The sequence below is a fragment of the Dromiciops gliroides genome, chromosome 1 (genome assembly GCF_019393635.1).
Source record: "Dromiciops gliroides isolate mDroGli1 chromosome 1, mDroGli1.pri, whole genome shotgun sequence".
Classification (NCBI taxonomy): domain Eukaryota; kingdom Metazoa; phylum Chordata; class Mammalia; order Microbiotheria; family Microbiotheriidae; genus Dromiciops; species Dromiciops gliroides.
In genome coordinates this window covers 582,955,392-582,981,141 of record NC_057861.1, presented here as the reverse complement: position 1 = coordinate 582,981,141, position 25,750 = coordinate 582,955,392, and the positions used below count along the sequence as shown (strand labels likewise).

The 25,750-nt window shown below is 40.2% G+C and overlaps 3 pseudogenes; 1 reads left to right on the top strand and 2 right to left on the bottom strand.

Moving 5' to 3' along the window:
* Positions 1-1,083, bottom strand: part of LOC122752082 — a 2,040-nt pseudogene extending 957 nt beyond the window's left edge.
* Positions 1,084-5,804: 4,721 nt separating this feature from the next.
* Positions 5,805-12,927, top strand: LOC122735392 (annotated as a pseudogene).
* A 6,317-nt stretch (positions 12,928-19,244) lies between these two features.
* LOC122752066 lies at positions 19,245-20,273 on the bottom strand (annotated as a pseudogene).
* Positions 20,274-25,750: the final 5,477 nt, after the last annotated feature.

Sequence of the window (25,750 nt, the reverse complement as noted above, 5' to 3'; positions counted from 1 at the left end):
CCATGGTGTTGGAGTGCAGCATCTCCTCTCCCACCTCTCTGTCTGTGTGTCTGTCTCTCTGTAACATCCAAGATATACTTTCCATTCTTTCTCCTTCTCTTCACTCATTTCTTCAGCAAACTGCCCAGATACTTCCCCAGAATTGCTTCCTGTGTCCTCTTCCTCTTCTGATTCCTCTCTACTACTCTCTTCTGCCTCCTCAGAGCCAGATCTCCTCTCTGCTGAGGGGAGGACTCAGATGAGCTGGTTGGTCTTCCTCCTGCTGTTGCTGATATCTTGTACATCACAAAGGGGACCCCTCTCTTCCAGGTCCTGCCCTTTGACTGGCTTCCTCCCTTGCCATTCAACACTCTTCTCTCACTGGGCTGAGATGAGCAGAAACTTCTCTTCTGGCCTCTTGCACTTTGTGCCTCTTCTCACAGGTCTCTCCCATTCCTTCTCTTCCCTTCCTCCTGCTGCTGCTCCCTCATCTTCCATTCTCCTTCTCTCTCTGGCTCTGACTGTGGGAGATGATCCCTCTCCCTCCTGGCACATTCTCATGCCATCTCCCTTCCCACCAATGGCTTTTTCACAGCTCATGTTCTCATTCCCTCTCTCTTCTTCTGACATGCTTCATTCTGCTGAATGACTGTGGTGCCCACCTTTCCTTTCCCTCTTCTCATCTTTCTTGTGATGAGCTTTTTCCTTATGTGACATTTGCTGGGGTGGTTGGATGGCCCAGGAGTCACCTTCACCTCTCTCTTCCACAGAATCTCCCTTCCTATAAGGTGAATTCCTGATTGTGATCCCCAGGAGCTGATCTCTCAGCTTCCCCTCTTCAAGGACATCCCACCTAGAAACCCCATCATCACAATTTGTAATTTTTTTTCTCTGCCTTCCCTTCTTCTCCTGTAGCATTTCCTCTAAAGACTTCATTTTCCAAGAATCCTTTTCATCCCATTTAAGTTTAGACACAAATTGCACCTGCCGACACCACAGCTGCTGCCCACCCAGACTGAGGAGAAGCAGCAGAATGGAGTGCAGAAGAAGTGTGTCACTTTCAGTTTGGTGTGACCTGGTGATGTCAAGATTTAAGCCTTTCATCTAAGTTTTTAAAAACTTTCTCTTACCTGAAGTTTTGAACACTAATTTTCCTGTTTTAATAAAATAATTTTGTTTTTAATATTTGCAGTGTTTTCCTTCTACCTAAACATGATTTCCTATATTCTACATTTTTGGGGTTGGGGTACCACTTTTGGGGATTGAATGTCTTATGTAAGCTCTAGGATTTCTGCTGGTCTTCCCTTGTAATGACGCCCAGGTCATTTGTGTAATTATAATTGTAATTCTGCCAATAGGCAGAATGAAGATCTACTCGGTTTTTCTGATAGGGTTATTTTGAACCCAGGTCTGAGAAGAACTGCAGATGTCTATAGTTATTCAGCCTCCCAAAGGAACAGTTTTAAATTGTTATTTAATCTTTCCATGAAAGAAGCTTAGATCTTTCCCTTTGAAACTTTGAGCCATTGCTCTTCTTTGTACTTCCTTGTGTACAAATGAACACCCCTGTGAACTATTAAAAGAGAAGCAAGCCCAGGTCCAAAAGGGAAGCCTGGAATGAACCACTGTCTGATCACAATGTACAAAGATTATAAATGTATTTATTGCCTGAGAAGGAAGTTGCCAACTGGAGCAGTGAGACAAGGTTTACCCCTGCTAAGAGTGGAGTTGGGAAGGATGAGGTATTTATAGATATTTGAGATATTTAGGCTTTAGGGCTAAGCCAGGATTAAGGGAGAAACACAAATTGACGAGTGAGGGTATAGGTAGAAGACATCTGGAAATACAAGCAATCAGGATGTAGGATGTGGCTTTTTAGATGTCAGGAACCACGAGGTTTGCTTTTCTCTCAAAGGTGGTTTCAAAAGTTGCAGGCATCTCTGATTTCAGTTGAAATTTACCTGGGATGTCAAGCAGCCCTGGGCATCAGAAGTCCTCCTGATTAGCTAGCTGTTACTCCATTGTCTGGTTCAGCTGTGAAAAAGAGAAGCTCTAGCGTATTTGATCAGATAGTACAAGCATTACAGAGCTCATGTCCACACTAGGCCCAAGCTGAGCAAATCTGATCCTTTAGTATTGGCAAACTTAAACGAAAGTGCCATGTCTCTGAGAGGAAAAAAGGTCTTGAGGGGCAGCTAGGTGGCACAGTGGATAGAGCACTAGCCCTGGAGTCAGGAGGACCTGAGTTCAAATCCAGCCTCAGACACTTGACGTTTACCAGCTGTGTGACCCTGGGCAAGTCACTTAACTCCAATTGCCTCACCTCCCTCCAAAAAAAAAAAAAGGTCTCAGTAAAACATCTGGGGCAATTGGTTGGTCTAGCGGCTAATGTTGGGCCTGGAGTTAAAATGCAGCCTCAGACTCAGTACCTTTGTAGCCATGTAACCTCTGCCTGTATCAGTTTCTTAGTACTTCACTGGAAATAACAATAGCACTTCCCAGCCTTATGGTGAGGATAAAAGGAGACTGTATATGGTCTTATAATTGCTACCTGATATTATAGTTCATTTCTAATTTTAATAAGCATTCATTAAGTACCTACTTTGTGCCAGGCACTAAACTAAGTACTGTGGATAATAAACAGGAAGTACAGACATTACCATCTCCCACATGACCCCACCAAAGACCTCTATCAGTCAATAACCCAGGCCATTCAAGCACCTGGTAGGGTGCTGTAATAATATCACCACTGCCCACCTAAAGATGAGAATTTCTAGGTGGCCTCCATTCTGACTAACCCCCAACTCCAGTGCCAGATCCTCCTGCCTCCTTATCTGGCTCCCAAATTCCCTATGTCCTACCCCTTCCTGCCTTTGTCTGTTGTGTCTGGTTTCTGTGACCTCACAGGATACATCACAACCTCCTGCCACAAGGTTGAGATTTAAGGAACTTGAACAGGGTAATCACTTGCCTCTGATGGGAGGCAACAGATATGTTGCTATGCCTCCTATACTCATTTCTCAATGAGTCACATTATTGCCATCCCCTTGTACTTTCTTCATTCCACTGATACTGAAATTCTGGCTTCCAATGAACAAAACTCCTGAAGCCTAATTGTCTTCTCTCTTATGCCAATCCACTTTCAGCTCTAATACACTATGTTCCACTCCAGACCTGCCTGTCCCTTTCACTGTGCCCTCTGGAATGTCCTCTCCACAAGTTTTGTTGCATCTTAGACCACTTATTTTTTCCTCCTTCCATTTTTTCAAATATTCACTGAGATATGAATACCCTTTGAAGGCATTGCTTCCCTGGGTACCCTTTCCAACACTGTATGCATTTTCTCTATCCACTCTACTCCCCCATTTGTGAGTGGTCAAGTTGGAGGAGTCAGCATACTGCTTGTTTCCTTCCCATTGTCAAATCCAGACTCTTCCTTTACTTCTCCTTCAGGATCATAATATCCAGATTTATCACCAAGTCAAACTCTGGGTGGGTCTTTATCTACTGACCCACAGGGATTTTTCCCTACTTCTTCAATGAGTTCAGTGTCTGGCTCATACTCTTTCCACCCTAATTCCTTCATACTGTTAAGGGCTAAAATTCTAGCTAAACTGTCTAAAATATCCAATGAGTGGTCGCCAATAAATTATAAGCTTTAGCAAGAGTTAGACTTTTAAGCATTTATTAAGGAGAACAAGAATTTGGTAAAGAGAGAGAGAGCGCATTTCTAGCTCCACTCTCCACCAGAGTCCCGAGGAAAAAAGGCCAGACCGAGCGCCAGTCTCTTCCTTCCTCCTCCCACTAGCCCGCGTCACTTCCTGAAGCCAAAGAAAAGACTCCTGGTCTTGCCCTCAAAGACCTTCGCTTCATGGGTGGAACTCTTCTATAGTAGGTCTCCAGCAGGTGGCGTCATTCCAATCGTTACAATACTAGGGGACTTCAACATAGATACCCATGTTCCCTTGAATACCCTAACTTCCTAATTCCTCAATCTATTCAATTTCTATGGTCAGCTCTTCCACTCCTTTTCATCTACACACAGAGATAAGCCTACTCTTGACAGCACTCACAAATATTCTATTTCGATGTTCATAAATTCTAAACTTTATTCTCTTTATCATTCCATAAATATTTATTAAGTGCCTACTATGTTGCAGGTACTGTCCTAAGTCTTAGAGATTCCAAAAAAGACCAAAGACAGTCCTTGCCACGGAACAGTTCACAATGTTATGGGGGAGACATCCAACAAAGAAATATATATGGATAAGCTATAAATAGGATAAATAGGAAATAATCGAGAGCTAAAGTACTAGAATTAAGAAGGGTTGGAAAAAACTTCCTTCAGAAGGTGGGATTTTAGATGGAACTTAGAGAAAACCAGGGAAGTCAGGAGTGTAAATGAAGAGGAAGAACATTGAAGACAGACAGAGAAAATGCCCACAGCTGAGAAATGGAGTGTCTTTGTTAGTTCAATTTTTTTTTGGGGGGGGGGGCAGAGCAATGAGGATTAAGTGACTTGCCCAGGGTCACACAGCTAGTAAGTGTCAAGTGTCTGAAACCAGATTTGAACTCAGGTCCTCCTGAATCCAACCAGTGCTTTATCCACTAGCTGTTCCTTGCTGGTTCAATTTTAAGGAAGCCAGTCTCACTAGATCAAAGAGTACATGGTGAAGACTCTCATATAAACTATTCTCCCACTTCTGTTCTGAAATTTATCCTTTTACAAATCTATCAGAAAGGTTTGTGAATTAGATCCTCAATGTTTAATGAAATAAAATGTCATATACTTTACAATGCTCTGAACTGAGGATGAAGATCTGTAAAAACCATAAGTTCTTATTGCATAGTTAAATTTCTACAGCAAACAGCTGTAGGAGGTGGCTTAATGTATAGAATTTCAACTCTTACCAAAATTTATAAGCACCTTCCAGCTGCAGAGCATTGTACTAAGCACTGGGAAAGATAGGAAATGGAAATAAGAAAAAGTCCTTGACCTTAGAAAGCTAAGAATATAATTAGGGAATAGAACACACAAAAATCAGCATAATATGGCAGTAGAAAAGATCATGATTAAATAAGAGTTTGAGAGTTTCAGAGGAGATAAAATGGACAATTTTGATTATATAAAATTGAAAGATTGTTTTCAACTAACAAAAGCAATGTAGCACATATGAGAAAATAAGCAAAAAATGGGGGAAATCTTTACAAGCTTTTTAAAAATAAAAGTCTCATTTCTGTGATATACAGAGAAATGATTCAAATTTATAAGAGCTATTTCCCAAACGATAGTCAAAAGATATGAATAAACAGTTTTCAGAGGAAGAAATCCAAGTTATCAATACTCAAATCTAGTAATTATATAAACTAAAATGGAAACAACTTTGAGGTAGCACCCAAAATTATTCTTATTGGCTAAGTGGATTGAAAAAAAAAAGGAAAATGACAAATGGCAGACGGGCTAAGGAAAACTGGTACATATATACACTGCTGGCAGAGTTGTCAGTTGATTTAGCCATTCTATAAAAAATTTAGAACTATGTCCCAAAAGATTTTAATCTGTGTATACTCTTTGAATCAGTGATACTCTTACTAGTTCTATACCCCTAAAGATATCAAAAAAAAAAAAAAAGAGGAAAAGGACTCAAATCTATAAAAATATATCAATTCTTTTTGTGGTGGCAAAGAATTGAAAACTGATGGGCCTATCAATTAGGGGAATAACTGAACAAATGAAGATATATGAAAGTGATGGAATAGCATTGTGCTTTAAGAAATGATAAAGGGGTTTTCCTGGTTGGGCTGGTCTTCAGGAGGGCACCAGCATGGGAGTCAACATCCTCTATAACAAGGATTAGAAAGTCTGGTGCAAGAAGTCCAAGAGCCAGGACATCTACCTGTAGCTATTGGTGAAGCTATACCAGTTCCTGGCCCATAGAACCAACTCGACTTTTTTTTTTTAATAATAAAAGTATTTTATTATTTTCCAGTTACATGTAGAGATAGTTTTCAACATTTGTTTTTATAAGATTTCCAATTTCAAATTTTTCTCCCTTCCTCTCCTCCCTCACCACCTCCCCAAGACTGCAGATAATCTGATAATAGGTTATATATATACAATAACATTAAACACATTTCTGCATTAGTCATGTTATAAGAGAAGAATCAGAGCAAAAAGGGAAAACCTCAAAAAAGAAAAACAACAGCACCAAAACCAAAAAATAATATGGTTCAATCAGCATCTATATTCCACAGTTCTTTTTTTTTTGTTTCTGGATTTGGAGAGACTTTTCCATCATAAGTCCTTTAGAACTTTCTTGTATCATTGTATTGGTGAGAAGAATCTAGTCTATCACAGTTAATCAACACATAATGTTGATGATACTGTGTACAATGTTCTCCTGGTTCTGCTCATCTCACTCAGCATCAGTTCATGCAAGTCCTTCCAGGTTTCTCTGAACTCCTCCTGCTCATCGTTTCTTACAGCTCAATAGAATTCCATTACATTAATAAACCACAATTTGTTCAGCCATTCCCTAATTGATGGGCAGCCCCTCAATTTCCAATTCCTTGCCACCACAAAAAGAGCAGCTATAAATATTTTTGTACATGTGGGTCATTTTCCCTTTTTTATGATCTCTTTGGGGAAAAGACTTGCTGGGTCAAAGGGTATGCACAGCTTTATAGCCCTTTGGGCATAATTCCAAATTGTTCTCCAGAATGGTTGGATCAGTTCACAGCTCCACCAACAATGCATTAATGTTCCAATTTTTCCATAGTTTCTCCAACATTTATTATTTTCCTTTTTTGTCATATTAGCCAATCTGATAGGTATGAGGTGGTACCTCAGAGTTGTTTTAATTTGCGTTTCTCTAATCAATAATGATTTGGAGCATTTTTTCATATGGCGATAGCTTTGATTTCTTCATCAGAAAACTGCCTGTTCATATCCTTTGACCATTTCTCAGTTGGGGAATGACTTGGATTCTTATAAATTTGATTTAGTTCCCAGTATATTTTAGAAATGAGGCCTTTATCAGAAGTATTGGCCATAAAAATTGTTTCCCAGCTTTCTGCCTCCCTTCTAATTTTGGATGCATTGCTTCTGTTTGTACAAAACCTTTTTAATTTAATGTAATCAAAATCATCCATTTTGCATTTCATAATATTCTCTGTCTCTTGTTTGGTTATAAACTGTTCTCCTTTCCAAAGTTCTGAAAGGTAGATTATTCCTTCCTCTCCTAATTTACCTATGGTATCACCTTTTATGTCTAAATCATGTACCCATTTTGACCTTATTTTAGTATAAAGTGTAAGATGTTGGTCTATGACTAATTTCTGCTATACTGTCTTCTAGTTTTCCTAGCAGTTTTTGTCAAATACTGAATTCCTATCCCAGAAGCTGGAGTCTTGGGGTTTATCAAACAGTACATTACTAAAGTCATTTACTACTGTGTCTCCTGTGCCTAGCCTATTCCATTGATCCTCCACTCTATTTCTTAGCCAGTACCAAATAGTTTTGATGACTGCCGCTTTATAGTAGAGCTTCAGATTTGATACAGCTAACCCACCTTCCTGTGCATTTTTTTCATTATTTCCCTTGATATTCTTGACTTTTTGTTTTTCCAGCTGAATTTTGTTATTATTTTTCTACCTCTATAAAATAATTTTTAGGTAGTCTGTTTGGTATGGCACTGAATAAGTAAATTAATTTAGGTACAATTGTCATTTTTATTATATTAGCTCAGCCTATCCATGAGCAATTGATATTTTTCCAATTATTTAGATCTGATTTGATTTGTGTGAAAAGTGTTTTGTAATTGTGTTCATAGAGTTCCTCATATTGTCTTGGCAAGTAGACTCTCAAATATTTTATATTGTCTGCGTTACTTTAAATGGAATTTCTCTTTCTATCTCTTGCTTGCTGTACTTTGTTGGTCATGTATAGAAATGCTGATGATTTATGTGGATTTATTTTATATCTGACTACTTTGCTAAAGTTGTTAATTGTTTCAAGTAATTTTTTAGTTGATTCTCTAGGATTCTCTAAGTATACCAGCATATCATCTGCAAAGAGTCACAGTTTTGTTTCCTCCTTGCCTATTCTAAATCCTTTAATTCCTTTTTCTTCTATGATCACTAAAGCTAACATCTCTAGTACAATATTAAATAATAGAGGTGATACTACACATCCCTGTTTCACTCCTGATCTTATTGAGAAGGCCTCTCACTTATCTCCATTACATATAATGCTTGCTGATGGTTTTAGGTAGATACTGCTTATTATTTTAAGGAAAGCTCCACCTATTCCTAAGCTCTCTAGTGTTTTTATTAGGAATGGGTGCTGTATTTTGTCAAAAGTTTTCTCTGCATCTATTGAGATAATCATATGATTTTGTTTGGTTTTCTTATTGATGTGGTTGATTATGTTAATAGTTTTCCTAATGTTGAACCAGCCCTGCATTCCTGGTATAAATTCCATCTGGTCATAGTGTATTATCCTGGTGAGCACTTGCTGTAATCTCCTTGCTAATATCTTATTTAAGATTTTTGCATCAATATTCATTAAGGAAATTGGTCTATAATTTTCTTTCTCTGTTTTGGCTCTGCCTGGTTTTGGTATCACCACCCTATTTGTGTCATAAAACGAATTTGGTAGAACTCCTTCACCTATTTTTCCAAATAATTTGTATAATACTGGAATTAATTGTTCTTTAAACATTTCATACAATTCACTTGTAAACCCATCTGGCCCTGGGGATTTTTTCTTAGAGAGTTCATTAATGGCTTGTTCAATTTCTTTTTCTAATATGGTTTTATTTAAGGATTTTATTTCCTCTTCAGTTAACCTGGGCAGTTTGTATTTTTGTAAATATTTATCCATTTCATTTAGAGTGTCAAATTTATTGGCATACAGTTGGGCAAAATACTTCCTAATTATTGCTTTAATTTTCACTTCATTGGTGGTAAAATCACCCCTTTCATTTTTGATACTGGTAATCTGGTTTTCTTCTTTCTTTTTCTAAATGAAATTAAGCAATTATTGGGTTTGTTTTTTTCATAAAACCAGCTCTTAGTTTTATTGATTTATTCTATAGTTTTCTTGCTTTCAATTTTATCAATTTCTCCTTTAATTTTCAGGATTTCTAATTTAGTATTTAATTAGGGATTTTTGGTTTGTTCTTTTTCTAACTTTTTAAGTTGCATGCCCAATTCATTGATCTGCTCTTTCTCTTTTTTATTGATGTAAGCAGTTAGAGATATAAAATTTCCTCTAAGCACTGCTTTGGCTGCATCCCATAGATTTTGGTATGTTGTCTCATTATTGTCATTCTCTTGGATGAAGTTATTGATTGTTTTTATGATTTGTTGTTTGACCCACTCATTCTTTAAAATGAAATTATTTAGTTTCCAATTGATTTTCAGCCTTCCTTTCCATGGCTCTTTATTACATGTAATTTTTACAGCATCATGATCTGAGAAGGATGCAATTACCATTTCTGCCTTTCTACATTTGACCATGAGGTTTTTGTGCCCTAATACAAGGTCAATTTTTGAAAATGTACCATGTACTGATGAGAAAAAGGTATATTCCTTTCTATCCCCATTGAATTTTCTCCAGACATCTATCATGTCTAACTTTTCTAATATTCTATTCACCTCTTTCACTTATTTCTTATTTATTTTGTGGCTAGATTTATCTAATTCTGAGAGGGGATGATTCATATCCCCACTAGTATAGTTTTGCTGTCTATTTCCTCTTGTAACTCATTTAACTTCTCTTCTAAGAATTTGGATGCTATACCACTTGGTGCATACATGTTTAATATTGATATTACTTCATTATCTATAGTACCTTTTAGCAAGATGCAGTTTCCTTCCTTATCTCTTTTAATTAGATCTATTTTTGCCTTTGCTTTGTCTGAGATAAGGATTGCTACCCCTGCTTTTTTGACCTTAGCCGAAGCATAATATATTCTGCTCCAGCCTTTTACCTTTACTCTGTGTGTATCTCTCTGCTTCAAATGTGTTTCTTGTAAACAGCATATTGTAGGATTCTGGTTTTTAATCCACTCTGCTATTCACTTCTGTTTTATGGCAGAGTTCATCCCATTCACATTCACAGTTATTATTACTGTCTAGTCCCCTCCATTCTATTTACCCCCTTTGTACTTTCTCCCTGCTTCTTTCACCCTATTCCTCCTCACCAAAATTTTGCTTCTTATCCCTGCCTCCCCCAATCTGCCCTCCCTTTTTATCACCCCCCCTTCCTTTTCTTTACCTTTTTCTCCCTTGCTTCTGCCCTCCCTTACCCTTTTCCCCTTACCCTTTTACTTCCCTAAAGAATAAGCTAAGTTTCTTTATCCAAATGAACGTATATGTTATTCCCTCTTTGAATCAAATCTAGTGAGATTAAGGTTGAAACAATGTTCACCCCTCCCTTTTTCCCCTCTATTGTAATAGGTTTTTTTCACCTCTTCATATGATGTAATTCATCCCATTCCAACTCCCCTTTCCTCATCTCCCCATAAACTCCCTTTTTCACCCATTAATTTTTTTATATCATCACTTCAAAGACAATTTATATTTATACCCTCTGTGTATAATCCTTCTGTCTGTCCAAATACTTATACAGTTCTCAAGAGTTAGAAGTATTATTTTCCTGTGTAGTGATGTAAACAGTTTAACCTTATTGAGTAACTTCCCCCCCCCCAACCCGTGTACCTTGTGAAACTTCTCTTGAGTCTTATATGTTAAGATCAAATTTTCTATTCAGTTCTGGCCTTTTCATCAGGAAACCTTGAAAGTCCCCAATTTCATTCAATGTCCATCTTTTCCCCTGAAAGAGAATGCACATTTTTGCTGGGTAATAGATTCTTGGCTGCAATCCAAGCTCCTTTGCCTTCTGGAATATCATATTCCAAGGCTTGTAATCCTTTAATGTTGAAGCTGCCAGGTCCTGAGCAATCCTGACTGTGGCTCCATGATATTTAAATTGCTTCTTTCTGGCTGCTTGGAGTATTTTCTCCTTCACCTGATAATTCTGGAATTTGGCTATAATATTCCTTGGAGTTTTCCTTTTGGGATATCTTTCAGGAGGTGATTGGTGCATTCTTTCAATGATGATTTTATCTTCTGATTCTATAATATCAGGGCAGTTCTCCTTAATAATTTTCTGGAATATGGTGTCTAGACTCTTTTTCTGATCATGGCTTTCAGGTAGTCCAATAATTCTCAAATTGTCTCTCCTGGATCTGTTTTTCAGGTCAGTTGTCTTTCCAATGAGGTATTCCACATTTTCTTCATTTTTTTCATTCTTTTGATTCTGCTTGACTGATTCCTGGTGTCTCATCGAGTCATTATCTTACAACTGTCCAATTTTAATTTTTAAGACATTGTTTTCTTCAGTGAGATTACACACCTTTTTTTCCATTTGGCCAAATAAATTTGTTTGTTTGTTTGTTTGTTTGGTGGTTTTTGTGAGGCAATTGGGGTAAAGTGACTTGCCCAGGGTCATGCAGCTAGTAAGTGTTAAGTGTCTGAGGCCAGATTTGAACTCAGGTACTCCTGACTCCAGGGCTGGTGCTCTATCCACTGCGCCACCTAGCTGCCCCTAAATAAATTTTTTAAGGAATTGTTTTCTTCAGTCAATTTTTGTGTTTCCATTCCTAAGCTGCTGATTCTTTTTTTCACAATTTTCTTGTGTTGCTTTCATCTCTCCCCATTTTTTTCTTCTACCTCTCTCAATTGGTTTTTAAAATCCTTTTTGAGCTCTTCCAAGAAGGCTTTTGGTTCTTGAGACCAATTCATCTTCCCTCTTGAGGCTTCACATGTAGGCAATTTGAGAGAATTATCCTCATCTGAGTTTGTGTTTGCCTCTTCCCTGTTGACACAGAAGCCCTCAATGGTAAGAGCTCTTTTTTGTTTCTTACTCATATTGCAGCTTTTTTTTTTTAAGTTGAGGTCTGCTCTGGGGGCACCAGGGTCCCTGTTTCAAGCTTCTTGTGCTGGGATTATAGGGGCTATGTCACTGACTTTCTACGCTGGGTCCCCTATGGCTTGTGGATTTCTCACCTCCCTGGGCTTACGCACACTGGGAATGATAGGCCTGGTCGCGCCTGTCCTGTGGGTGGCCCTCTAGCTGGCAACCTGCCCTCTCAGATGGTGCAGGTGGATTTTGCCACTGCCCTGCTGTGCCACCAGCTTTTTGAGCCTGGATCCACAGCCTCGGTTGCTCGACTATGGCCCACAGCTTCCTGCTGACTTGCCCTGACCCCCTCCATGCTGCGCTGCAGTGCGCTGCACCTCCCTTTTTCCCGAGTGAGACCAACCTTTCCTGAAGCCTTCTTAATTATCTCTGGTTGGAAGACTGTGTCTCTCTGTTGCTTTGCAGTTTCAGAATCCATCCAGAGGTTTGATTTAATGTTCTTTTTGAGGGAACAGAAGAAGATCTTGGGCAACTCGCTGGCTTCTCTCCGCCATCTTGGCTCCCCAAATCAACTTTCAACAAGGTTGTTCTAAAAAGGCTGTTCATGAGCAGGACCAACCCCCCCCCAACCCCCCCCCCCAACCTGAATAATCAGGAAGATGAAGCTGTCAGGCAGAGAAAACAAGGCAGCTGTGTTTGTTGGGACTGTGATCAATTATATAAGGATCCAAGATGTCCCCAAGCTGAAGGTGTGTGCTTTTCCTATTACTAGCAATGCACAAAATTGCATCCTCAAGGCTGGTGGGAAGATTCTCACCTTTGACCAGCTGGCCATGAGCTCAACCAAGGGCAAGGGCACTGTCCTGCTGTCTGGTCCCCGGAAGGCCTTCAAGGTATACAGGCATTCTGGGAAGGTACTTGGTACTCCTCATAGCCACACCAAACCATATGTCCAATCCAAGGGCCCAAAGTTCAAGTGTGCCAGGGGCCCTGGGGCCAGCTGAGGCTACCAAAACTAATCCCCCTCCTCCTTGTTACATTAAAGATTTTTGGACAACAACAAAAAAAGAAAGAAAGAAAAAGAAAGGAAGAAAAAGGAAATGATGAAGGGAATGGTTTCAGAAAAACCTGGGAAGGCTCCTATGAACTGATGCAAAGTGAAGTGAGAAGAACCAGGAGATCAATTTATACAGTAACCACAATACTGTACAGATATTGAACTCTAGAAGAACTAAGAACTCTGACTATCATAATGACCAACCCCAATTCTAAAAGGTTAATGATGAAGCATGCTATCCACCTGCAGATAGAGAGATGATGGACTCAAAGTGAGGACTGAAGCTTTCTTCATTCTCTTCCTTCCTAACTACCTTCCTTCCTTTAGTCCTTCCTCCCTTCATTCTTTTTTTTTTAATTAATAAAGTATTTTATTTTTTTCCATTACATGTAAAGATAGTTCTCAACTTTTGTTTATACAAGCTTTACAATTTCAGATTTTTCTCCCTCCCTCCCCCCACCCCTCCTCCCTTCATTCTTAAGTTCCTTCCTTCCTTCCTTCCTTCCCTCCTCCCTTCATTCTTAAGTTCCTTCCTTCCTTCCTTCCTTCCTTCCTTCCTCCCTTCCTCCCTCCCTTCCTTCTTCTTTAATTTCTTTATTCTTTCTTACCATGGCTAATGCATTGATTTGATTTTGCATAAATATATGACAAGTTTTGCTATAGGTTTAGGTCCTCCACCCCTCTCAGTAGGTGGGGGAGAGAATTCAGAACTGAAAATAAAATTAAATTGAATTTTAAAATTAACCACAATAGAAAGTCATCCATGATAAGTGCCAAAGAGAGGTAACATCCAGGTGCTAACCTAGGGAGCTAGGAAAGACCATTACACTAATTTTGACTGGCAGCTTCTTTCTTTCAGTCCTACCTCCAACATTTAATGGAGGAAAACCCTTTGTTCTTAAATGTAACTACAAAAGTAGTTTATCAATTTGTCATTTTATTCACAAGTTCTTTCACAATCAAGTAAAATGTCGACAGGCACTTTCTTATAGTCCTCTTGACAAAAGTTCCTTCATCAGTTGCTAGTTCAAAAATTAGGCCATTGGCTTAATTCAGGAAAATATTCACTTGTTCCTTCCAGAGATACAAACATAGTTCCACCTGAGAATCCATGATATTCTAATTATCTAATCAGGATTCTGTCTCCTATAAATGAAGTAGGAGAATGCAAGATCTACTAAAGAGAGTAGCTTTCCTCGGGTTGGAGTAGTTTCCTTGTTTGTTTCAGAAGACATCAGGTTACTCTCTCAGATCCCTGACTTTTGGTCACTCAGTCATTTCCAGAAAACAAGCCTGGTCAGTGAACACCTTATTTCTTCTGCTTTTTGCTATGTTCTCTTCTCCTCCCCAGAAGCACTCTGAAAATGTTGCTACTTTTAATTCAGACTTACTTGCAAATTTTTGAATATCCAGAATGACGATGCTTGCTATTCCTAGGAAACTGCACTTCTACTGAGCAGCAGTTTCCTGCTGATATTTAAAAAGGCAAGTTCCAATCTGTTTGGTTCTCTTCTCCTCCCTCTAAGTCCTCACCCTTCTTCCTCACCCTCCTCTAGGTTGATTTGGCACAAAATGGGTTATGGTACCAATGTTTTGGTTTCTGCCTGAGTGAGGATGTGTTTTTCTGTAAATGATTCAGACAAAAATGAATTACTCCTGACCTCCCTTTAAATTAACTGGGTATGGGTGCTTTCATTATCTTTGAGATACTATGATGTTAAAAATCTTTTGTAACAACTAGCAAAAAATCTAGGATTCTGTGGTGGTAAAAAATTATTCTGTGGCAACTAGCAAAATGGGGAATCTTTTTAACATGAATGCTTTCCAGAGGGAGAATTCTGTTTCCTTCTACTGGATGAGCTGGGCACCAGATGAAGGGCTCCAATCTTCTCAGTACTGTATGCCATTCAAGTACTTGGGTGGTTTAACACTCAGATGCTTAACTTATTTCAACCATCATAAGCACAACCTATAAATGGTAGTTAAAGACAAAATGAATTTTCTTCTAACTGCCTTGGACTTCATTTTGGCTTCTCTGGATAGTACTGAATCAATTCAACAAACATTAGGTACCTAATGTATGCAAGTACTTGGGAAGAGAGTGATACATAAAAGAACGTTTGTCTTTGGTAGCTTGTACAGTAAAAGAGAGACATAGCCATAATTCCCTCAGACAGATGGGTAGAGAGGAGAAATGCAAAGGAGAGGCTCAAGCAAAATACTATGACAATCTTGAAGTAGAAGTACTTTGATTCAGGGAAAGCTTCTTCAAGGAAATAATAAGTAAGTTCCCCATGGAAAAGGGGAATAGACTTCAGTACAGTGGGGGAGAGAGGGGAATCCATCTGAGGCTTGGGCACAATGAACCAAAGAATAGAGACGGGTCAGGGTAAGAAGCATTAGCTAGAATGTAGCAAACACAAAAAAGGATAAGAAAAGTACTAGAGTGGCAGGATCACAAACTAGCCAGCAAAAGAAAGTAGAAGAGGGGGCCTCTTGAAGTTTTTTCTGTGGAGGAAGTACAATAGGCATGTAACTTGGGCAGTGGTTTGAAGAAGGGATAGGAGGACATAGAGACTGACAGTAGGAGAGTCATTTAGGCAGCATTACAATTGTCTTTAGGACAGAGGTCCCCAGTGTAGTCTAAATTAGATGAAATGTAATGAAGTTAATGTGTTCTCCATCCCAGGGATCCTTTCCTATGGTTTAATGTCCTATTTCTGTTTGAGTTCAACACCACTGGTCTAAGATAGAAGGGAAATGGGGTGGGGTGTTGTAGAAGTAGAGAACAGACTATGGTTGACATTCTATAGAGGTAGTTCAGTCAGTTACTGAGAGAAAAGATAAGCAAAGATAATTTGGAGATTATGAGCATGGTTGACTGGTAGTCGTTGTGTCACTAACAGAGCCAAGTTAAAGAGTGGGTGAGAATATTGGCACCATTTTTGTGATGTCTAACCTGAGGTAGGACACCCAGGTGGAGGCAAGGGAATAGCACTGACTCTAGGAGGAGGTTGAAGGAATAACAGAACTTCAGAGATGAAGGTATCCTGATGACCATCTAGTCCAACCCTTGCATAAAAGGGACCCACAGTCCAACTTTCCCTCCTACAAGGAGTCATCAAGCCTCTGCTTGCAGGTCTACAGTGTGGGCTGCCAGAGAGAGAGGGCAGGAGCCTATTGCCTCCCAAGGTGGCCCAGGCTTCTGGACAACTTCACAAAGTGTCCTGCATAGGATGAAATACTGATGCTATGGGAATGGATAGCATTATGGAAACATGATTCTCCTTGTCTATGGCAGTCACTCTTTATTTGTCATGATGTCTGGAAAAAATGTTGGAAATCATTTGTTATCATACAGATGTCCTCAGTTGTTGTTGCGAAGAAAGGATGCTTAAATGGGTTTTTAAAATATACCAACAAATAAATTTTTAAAACCCTTGAAGACCAAACAAGTCCAGTGGTCTATGAAAACCCTAGAAATAATAGTTTACATATATATCACAATGGAAAGTTGTCAAGGTTTTTACATGTTTACACATTTTTCTCATGGCTATACTAGCAGCTAGGTGACACAGTGGATAAAGTGCTCAGTCTATTTGTTTGACCTTGGGTAAGTCCCCAAACCTTGTTTATCTCAGTTTCTTAATCTGTGAAATAAGCAGGAAAAGAAAAGAGTAAACCAGTCTAGTAACTTTGCTAAGAAACCCCCAATTACTTAATGATATGTATATAATTCACAAAAATTTTAGGAGATAGGTCCTATTATCCCTATTTTTTACATGAAGAAACCGAGTCAGACAGAGGTTAAATAGACCTAAGACCACATCTGGACTGTAGCCTTGTGATTCCAAGATTAGGGTTCGTTGTATCTAGCCACCTAGGGGCCTAAGTAGAAAGTTTGATATTATGCTTTCTGTTAACAGGACTGCTTTGGACTGCAAGGTACTTTGGATTGAGGTACTAGAAAAATCTAATACGTCAAACTCAAATCAAAATGAATCCTCAGAGGGTTTAAACATTTTTTTTAAAAAAAAAAGGAAAGAATGAGGTGAGAGTGGATAGAGCACCAGCCCTGGAGTCAGGAGGACCTGAGTTCAAGTCCAACCTGAGACACTTGACACTTACTAGCTGTGTGACTCTGGACAAGTCACAACCCCAATTGCCTCACAAAAAAAACCAGCAGACAAAAACAACAAAAAAAGAGGAAAGAATGCTCATGCCTTTCCTACTTCTTTACTGTGCCTGTCTTATAGAATATGCTAGAGGTTAGAAGGAACCAGACTTGATCTATTCCTTAGAAATGTTGGTTACACAAAGTACTGCTTTTGAAGAACTCCCAAGTTTTGTTCTATGACTTTTTGCTCCCCTTCCCCTTTCTTCTCAAATTCACAAGGCTGGAAACCTGATTCTAAGATGAATAAACATTGACCTTAGCATCTGTTAGAATTCTGGGATTCAAAGTATCCTTTGCTGCTCAATCCAGGGAATCACTTCTAAGGGTCACTTGGGAGTACAGTCAATCTTTTTTTTTTTCCCCCAGCCAGAGAGGATCATATTTAAAAGGATGGCTAGGTTTTAAAATACAAACATCTAATCTTTGATTATATTTTTAATTACATTAAGGTAGAAGAATAAACTCTTCTATTACAACTGTAGTAGTCTACAATTATTAGATAATCACCATGTGCATAGAAGTCCCCAACTTTGAGAATGATTTCATTGAGAGTAGTTCCAAAAAAGAAAAATTACTTTAAAAAAGCTACAGTGAGGGGCAGCTAGGTGGCGCAGTGGATAAAGCACTGGCCCTGGATTCAGGAGTACCTGAGTTCAAATCCAGCCTCAGACACTTGACACTTACTAGCTGTGTGACCCTGGGCAAGTCACTAAACACACCACCCCCCACCACAACATAACATAACAACAAAAAAGCTACAGTGAAAGGCAAAATTGATGAGTAGGTATTCATCACTGTGCAACTTCATGGCTATTCTTACTGCCAACAACTCCATATATACTCTGAAAACCATCTCTGTGCCATAGTTCAGAAAAAAAATTCGATGGGATGTAACAATCTGAGTAATTACACTTAAGTTGGATGATAGTGAAATTTAATGTGTTCCATCGAGAAGCATAATGATTACCAATTATAGAAAGTCTTGTCTAGTTGTAGACAAACAAATCATAACTTCCTGAACTTCTGTTCCCCAGGCATACCGTTCCTCCTGCTCTTAGGAAGACAAGGTCTAATGGAAGACATGGAAGTCACTGGTTCTCCACAGCAAACATCTCAAGAGCAAAAAGAAGCAACTTCCCGGACCAAATACAAAAAACCAATCATTATGAGCTCCCTGGGAGGAATAATTATTTTAATTGGAAACTTGATCACACTATTTGCTTCCCTTGGCTATTCACCTAAATTAATGTCTTTAGGACTAACTTTAATTTGCATTGGCATCTCTCCTTTGGGGGTTGCAATTTTATTAATAGTTTTCATACAAGATATGGAGATGTTAAGAGTTGTGAACCCAAATACAACTGAAGTCCCTATTATGAGGCAGAATACAATTCAAACTTGTACTGGCATTCAATTTACAGTCTAAACACCTATCCTGATGAGGAATAAAACCGAAGTCCGAACCAGAATCATGGATACAACCAAAGAATCTGCTGATGTTTAAACTTATTTGTATTTTTAAATTCATGACAATCTCAATATACAAAAACTCCAGTGTGGTTAAATTATCAAAAATATCAAACTTTTATAGAATCTGAATCAAACCAAAACTGTTTGCCCTACTCCCAGGGAGTGGATCTAGTTGTTTGCTTAGAAAACCAAGGCGTGAGAGAAGATAAAACCTGAAGAGGATTTTTCCTGATAGCTGGGAGAACAAATGGGGACCACACTACAGAAGGTGCTGTGCTGAGGGGGCAGAGGTGGGGAAACAAGCACAGAGTGGATGAGAGGATGGGAACCCCAATAGCTATTACATACACTTTTATACCCTCCAGCCCCTCCACACCCAAGTGTTCACAGGCATGGTTGGGTTGCAGCTCAGTCAGGGTTTCCTCTGCTCTGTGCCCTCCTGTGGAGGTTAAAACTTGAAGTCAATGCTTGGGTCAGCTGCAGATGTTCCCTAATTAAAGGGGGGGTGAGATGGAAAAAATGATCTTTGAGATCAGCATTCCCTAGCTGCCTGTAACAAAGACTTCTTTCTGGGGAATTCGGTGGAAGGGTGGAGGGGGAGCCGGTGCTAGTGTGGGTCTTGCCCCTTGCTGCTAGCTCTTGGCTGCCCATGTGGGAGACATGGAAGGATCAAAGGGAAGAAGGGTTTCTTAGAAGTACTCATGCTTCAGGCCATCTTCTACGTGGCTCCTCCAGCCAGGAGGAAGGTCAAGAAATTGGTCTTCAGGAAGAAGCCCTGGTCAGAGAGCAGGAGCCCAAATCTTTTCTGCAAGTTATCATGGAGATGGTTTGTAAAGAATCATTTTTATCATGGCTGGAATATCATTGTCACCTGGCCAAATCTTCTTACTCACAGGTCCCAAATCATTTAAAAACTTTGATCTTCTCACGCTATAATTTCCCTGGAAGCAGGAGCTTACAAGTTAATAGCTCTGTAACTGTACACTGACCATGTCTATTGTGCTGGAATATTCCTTAGCTCCTAGTAACAGCTCTGGGGTCTGGTACATCAGCATCACCACAATCAGCGTGTAAGCTTTTAAAGCAGAGCTATGTCCTCTGGCCAACATAAAAGCACCAACTTGTTAAACACCCACTGAGGAGCAGGTTGGAGGCCTTCAGGTCCTGGTGAAGGATCCAGCTGTCATGAAGATGTTTCCCCCATCACAGGAGCTGGATCACCAGCGTCTTTACTTCCCACACAGGAAGGGCTGCCTCTGTCTCCATGAGGCTGCTGAGGCCATGCTCCCCATCATTCAGCATGAGAGAGAACTTGTCCATGTTGCTGTCTACCATGATCTCCCAGACAGAGACAGTGCTTGGGTGCTGAGCTTTCAGGATGGCATTGATTGGCCTGAGGAAGATAATCAGGAAGCCGCCTTTCTCCTTTTCCATTTTCAACCATCTCAGAGACGCAATTTCTTCAGTCATCATATCCTTTGGTCTGTGTACCTCAGCACAGGTGCCTTCTTCATTCCTGCTCAGGCTCTGGGATTCTTCCCCAGTCTGAGAACCCTGGAGGGCAGGCAGGTACTTGGGGAGCAACTGTTTCAGCTCAGTGGGAGACAAGGCTGGAGAGCTGGGATGTAATCTCCTTGCACCATGGTGTTGGAGTGCAGCATCTCCTCTCCCACCTCTCTGTCTGTGTGTCTGTTTGTCTTTCTGTAACAACCAAGATATGCTTTCCATTCTTTCTCCTTCTCTTCACTCATTTCTTCAGCAAACTGCCCAGGTACTTCCCCAGAATTGCTTCCTGTCTCCTCTTCCTCTTCTGATTCCTCTCTACTACTCTCTTCTGCCTCCTCAGAGCCAGATCTCCCCTCTGCTGAGGGGAGGACTCAGATGAGCTGGTTGGTCTTCCTCCTGCTGTTGCTGATATCTTGTACATCACAAAGGGGACCCCTCTCTTCCAGGTCCTGCCCTTTGACTGGCTTCCTCCCTTGCCATTCAACACTCTTCTCTCACTGGGCTGAGATGAGCAGAAACTTCTCTTCTGGCCTCTTGCTCTTTGTGCCTCTTCTCACAGGTCTCTCCCATTCCTTCTCTTCCCTTCCTCCTGCTGCTGCTCCCTCATCTTCCATTCTCCTTCTCTCTCTGGCTCTGACTGTGGGAGATGATCCCTCTCCCTCCTGGCACATTCTCATGCCATCTCCCTTCCCACCAATGGCTTTTTCACAGCTCATGTCTCATTCCTTCTCTCTTCTCCTGACATGCTTCATTCTGCTGAATGACTGTGGTGCCCACCTTTCCCTTCCCTCTTCTCATCTTTCTTGTGATGAGCTTTTTCCTTATGTGACATTTGCTGGGGTGGTTGGATGGCCCAGGAGTCACCTTCACCTCTATCTTCCATACAATCTGCCTTCCAGATTGTGATCTCCAGGGGCTGATCTCTCAATTTCCCCTCTTCAAGGACATCCCACCTAGAATCCTCATTATCACAATTTGTAATGTGTTTTACCTCTGCCTTCCCTTCTTCTCCTGCAGCATTTTATCTAAAAGTTTCACTTTCCAAGAATCCTTTTCATCACCCATTTGAGTTTAGACACACTGCACCAGCCAACACCAACACCACAGCAGCTGCCCACCCAGAGACTCAGGAGAAGCAGCAGAATGGAGTGCAGAAGAAGTGTGTTACTTTCAGTTTGGTGTGACCTGGTGATGTCATATTTAAGCCTTTCATCTAAGGTTTTAAAAACTTTCTCTTACCTCATGTTTTGAGCATTAAAATTGTCCATTTTAAATAAATATTTCAGTCATTAGTATCTGCAGTGTTTTCCTTCTACCTAAACTTGATTTCCCCAAATCTACATTTTTGGGGTCAGGGGAATACTTTTAGGGCTTGAATGCCTGGGTAAGCTCTAAGATTTCTGTTGGTCTTCCCTTGTAGTTAGGCCCCACATCATTTGTGCAATTGCTACACAATAGAGTAGAGGTGAACTTGGGTTGTGTGGGTAGGGTATTTTGTACCTAGGGCTGGGAAGAACTTCAGAAGTCAGTTATTCAGACTTCCAAAGTGTGAGAAAATGGGTCCTCAATGAGGATTTAACAGTCAGTCATACTCCTCCTGACCTGTTTGTAGGAAAAAGTTCTCAGATCCTCTCCTTTCCCTCTGGCTAACAAAATCATATGGTTCAAGGAGCCCTGGTCTCAATAAGGTCTGCTCTGGAGGAGCAGGAAGAATAAGGTCCACTCCTGAGTTTATACCCATCTAAGGAAGAGGGGTGGGAATACTACATTTCGATTAGCTAGTTTTTGCACGTAGGTTGTAACCCTTGAATAATTGGACCAGTGATGAAAAAGGGGAGGATCTATTTGTGTTAGGGACTAGAGTATAAAACAGGGCCTTTTAGCCCCCTTTATTTGCACCCACTAGCTGCACACTAGGGTGCCTCCTCTCAAGAAGGAAATAAAAGAGCCTTTGTTTCATCACTGCTGAGTTCCTGAGAATTCTTGAGAAGAGGATAGTTTTTCTCTCACAAAAATGAACTATTTTAAGTCCTTACCTAGCCTTTCCTTAGAAAAAACTTAGATCCATCCCTTTGAATCTTCCACCCATTCATCCTCTTTGTGCTTTTTAGACCTAACCTGCACAAATCTAATCCTTGTGGTGGCAATCTGAAGCAAGATTGCCATCTCTCTGAGGCCAAAGAAGCCCTCAGCAAAATAACTGAAGCAAGTGCTTGGCTCAGTGGACAAAATTAGGCCTCGAGTCAGGAAGACCTGAGGTCCAATGCAGCCTCTGACTCCTACCAGCTGTGTGGCCAAGAACCTTTGCCTGTAACAGTGCCCTAGTACTTCCCTGGAAATAACAATAGCACTTCCCAGCCTTATGCTGAGCATAAAATGAGAATGTAGTGAAGTGGTCTTATAATTGTTGCCCAAGACTATTTACTTTTAATTTTAATATTTATCAAGTGCCTGCTATGTCCCAGGCACTAAACTAAGTACTGGGGATAAAAATGCAAGCAACAAGAAAGACAGTCCTTGACCTCCAGAAGGTTACATTCTAATAGAGAAAGTCAACACAAAGTGGAGCTAAAAAGTGTGAAAAGGGGTTGGAGGAGAACTGTACCATTCACTCAGAGGCATATTTTGGAAGTTGTACAGGCTGGAATTCCTATTCCAGGAGAAGAATGAAATAAAATAATGAATGGAAGAAATGTCTATGAAGAAAAGGAAATTAGAGTAAAAAAAATCAGGTTTGGACCCAACAGCCAGGTCACTGTTCTTTGAAAAAAGAATTCTGATGTGTTTGTGGGGATTCCATTAGGAAATACAGACATCTCCCACCTCCCACAAACCCCCCATCAGTCAACAAACCAGGTGATTCAAGCACTTGGTAGGGTGCTGTAATAATATCACCACTGCCTACTTAAGGATCATAGTTTCTAGGTACCCTCCACTCTGACAAGCCCTCAATTCCAGTGATAGATCCTCTTGCTTCCTGATCTGGCTCCCAAACTCTCTATGTCCTACCCCTTCCTGCCCTTATCTAGTTAGTCTGGTTTCTGTGACCTCACAGGATACACCACTACCTCCTGCCACAAGGTTGAGACTTAAGGGAGGAACTTGAACATTACAATCCCTGCCTCCCCCAAGACTTCTATCTATTCTAATATCTCCTCTGATAATTTCTCAATGAATCACATATTGCCATCCCCTTTTACTCCCCTCATTCCACTAATACAAAATCCCTGGGCACCAATGAACAAACCTCACTCCCCAGGCCTAGTTGTCCTCTTTCTCATTCAGTCCACTTCAGCTCTACCACCCTATGTTCTACTCCAGATCTGCCTGCCACTTTCACTGTGCCCTCTGGAATGCCTGCTCCATAATGAACAAATTTCCTTGCATCTTAAACCTCTTCTTTTTGCTCTCCTATTTTTTTCTGATACTTAAGTGAGACACAAATACCTCCTGAAGGTACCGTTTTCCCTAGGTACCTTTTCCAGTATTTGATCCATTTTCTCTAATCGCCCCTCCCACACAATTCTCAATCAGTGCTGGAGATGGGGGAGTCAGAAAACTGCTTATTTCCCATTGTCAAATCCAGACTCTGTCTTTACTTCTCCTTCAGGGTCATAATATCCAAATTTATCACCAAGTCAGGCTCCTGATGGTCATTATCTACTGACCCTCATGGTTCTTTCCCTACTTTTTCAATGAGTTCATACTCTTTCCACCCTAATTCCTTTATACTAGGGCACTTCCACATAGACACCCATGTTCCCTTGAATACCCTAACTTCCTAATTCCTCCATGTACCCACTTCCTATGATCAGCTCTTCTACTCCTTTTTATCTACACACAGAGATGAGCCTACTCTTAATCTTGCCGACACTCACAAATATTCAGCTTTGATGTTAAAAAATTTTAAATTTCTTTCTCTTAATCATTTCATAAACATTTATTAAGTGCCTACTATATTCTTGGCCCTGTCCTAAGTCTTGGAAATTTCCAAAAAGGCAAAGGAGAGTCAGTCACAGCCCTGAAGGAGTTCATAATATAATGGGGGAGACAAACAACAAACAAATATATACAAATAAGGTATATACAGGATAAATGGGAAATGATTGAGAAGTAAGGTAATAGAGTAAAAATGGGTTGGAAAAGGATTCCTGTGGAAGGTGGGATTGTAATTGGAATGAAGAGAAAGCCATGGAAGCCAGCAAGTGTAGATGAGAATGAAGAACAGTCCAGACATTGGAGACAGTGAAAAATACATCCAGAATTGAGAAATGGAGTGTCTTCTTGGTACAGTGTTGTGTTTTTGTTTGTTTGTTTGTTTTTTTAGTGAGGCAATTGGGGTTAAGTGACTTGCCCAGGGTCACACAGCTAGTAAGTGTTAAAGTGTCTGAGGCCAGATTTGAAATCAGGTCCTCCTGACTCCAGGGCCAGTGCTCTATCCATTGCGCCACCTAGCTGCCCCCTTGGTACAGTTTTAAGGAGGCCAGTGTCACTAGATCAAAGAGTACTTGGTAAAGACTATCATTGTATAAAATGTTCTCCCAGTTCTGCCATTAAAATTTATCATTTTATACAAAAAGCAAACTAAGAGAGTATGGAATAGTTGATCTGTCAGATTTATGGACACAGGAAGAATTTGGGACAAAAGAAGATATAGAGATCAATACAAAGTTTAAAATAGATAATTTTGATCATATAAAATTAAAAAGCTTTTGCCCAAACAAAACTAATGTAAACAACATTTTTTTTTGCGGGGCAATGAGGGTCGAGTGACTTGCCCAGGGTCACACAGCCAGTAAGTGTCAAGTGTCCAAGGCTGGATTTGAACTCAGGTACTTCTGAATCCAGGGCCAGTGCTTTATCCACTGTGCTATCCAGCCGCCACCGTGCCACTGCCCCCCCCCCAACTCCCAGCTTTATTATTAGGAGGCAAGCCACTGGAACTTTTCTGTATTTAGACCTTCATCTGCAGGATACAGTTGGATAAGATGCTTTCCAAGGCCACTTCTCCTGATATTAACTGGGTGTTTTTGACTTGAAGTCAGATCTAATTTATTAATTTTATTTATTTATTTTTGTGTGTGTCTGTGAGGCAATTAAGGTTAAGTGACTTGCCCAGGGTCACACAGCTAGTAAGTGTCAAGTGTCTGAGGCCAGATTTGAACTCAGGTCCTCCTGAATCCAGGGCCAGTGCTTTATCCACTGTGCCACTTAGCTGCCCCTGTAAACAACATTATATTAGAAGAAGAAAATTGAGAAATTTTGAAACAAGTATATATGAAAAAGTCCTCATATATCAAATATATAGAGAACTGGGTCATATTGTTAAAATTACAAGTCATGGGGGGCGGGGAGCAGCTAGGTGGCACAGTGGATAAAGCACCAGCCCTGGATTCAGGAGGACCTGAGTTTAAATTCAGTCTCAGACACTTGACTCTTACTAGCTGTATGACCTTGGGTACGTCACTTAGTCCTCATTGTGTGCAAAAAATCCCCCCAAAAAACAAAACTACAAGTCATTCCCCAATTGAGAAATTATCAAAGGACATGAACAGGCAGTTTTCAGACAAAGAACAGAAATTTAAATGTTTTGCATAAACAAAAGTAACACAATTAAAATGAGAAGAGAAGC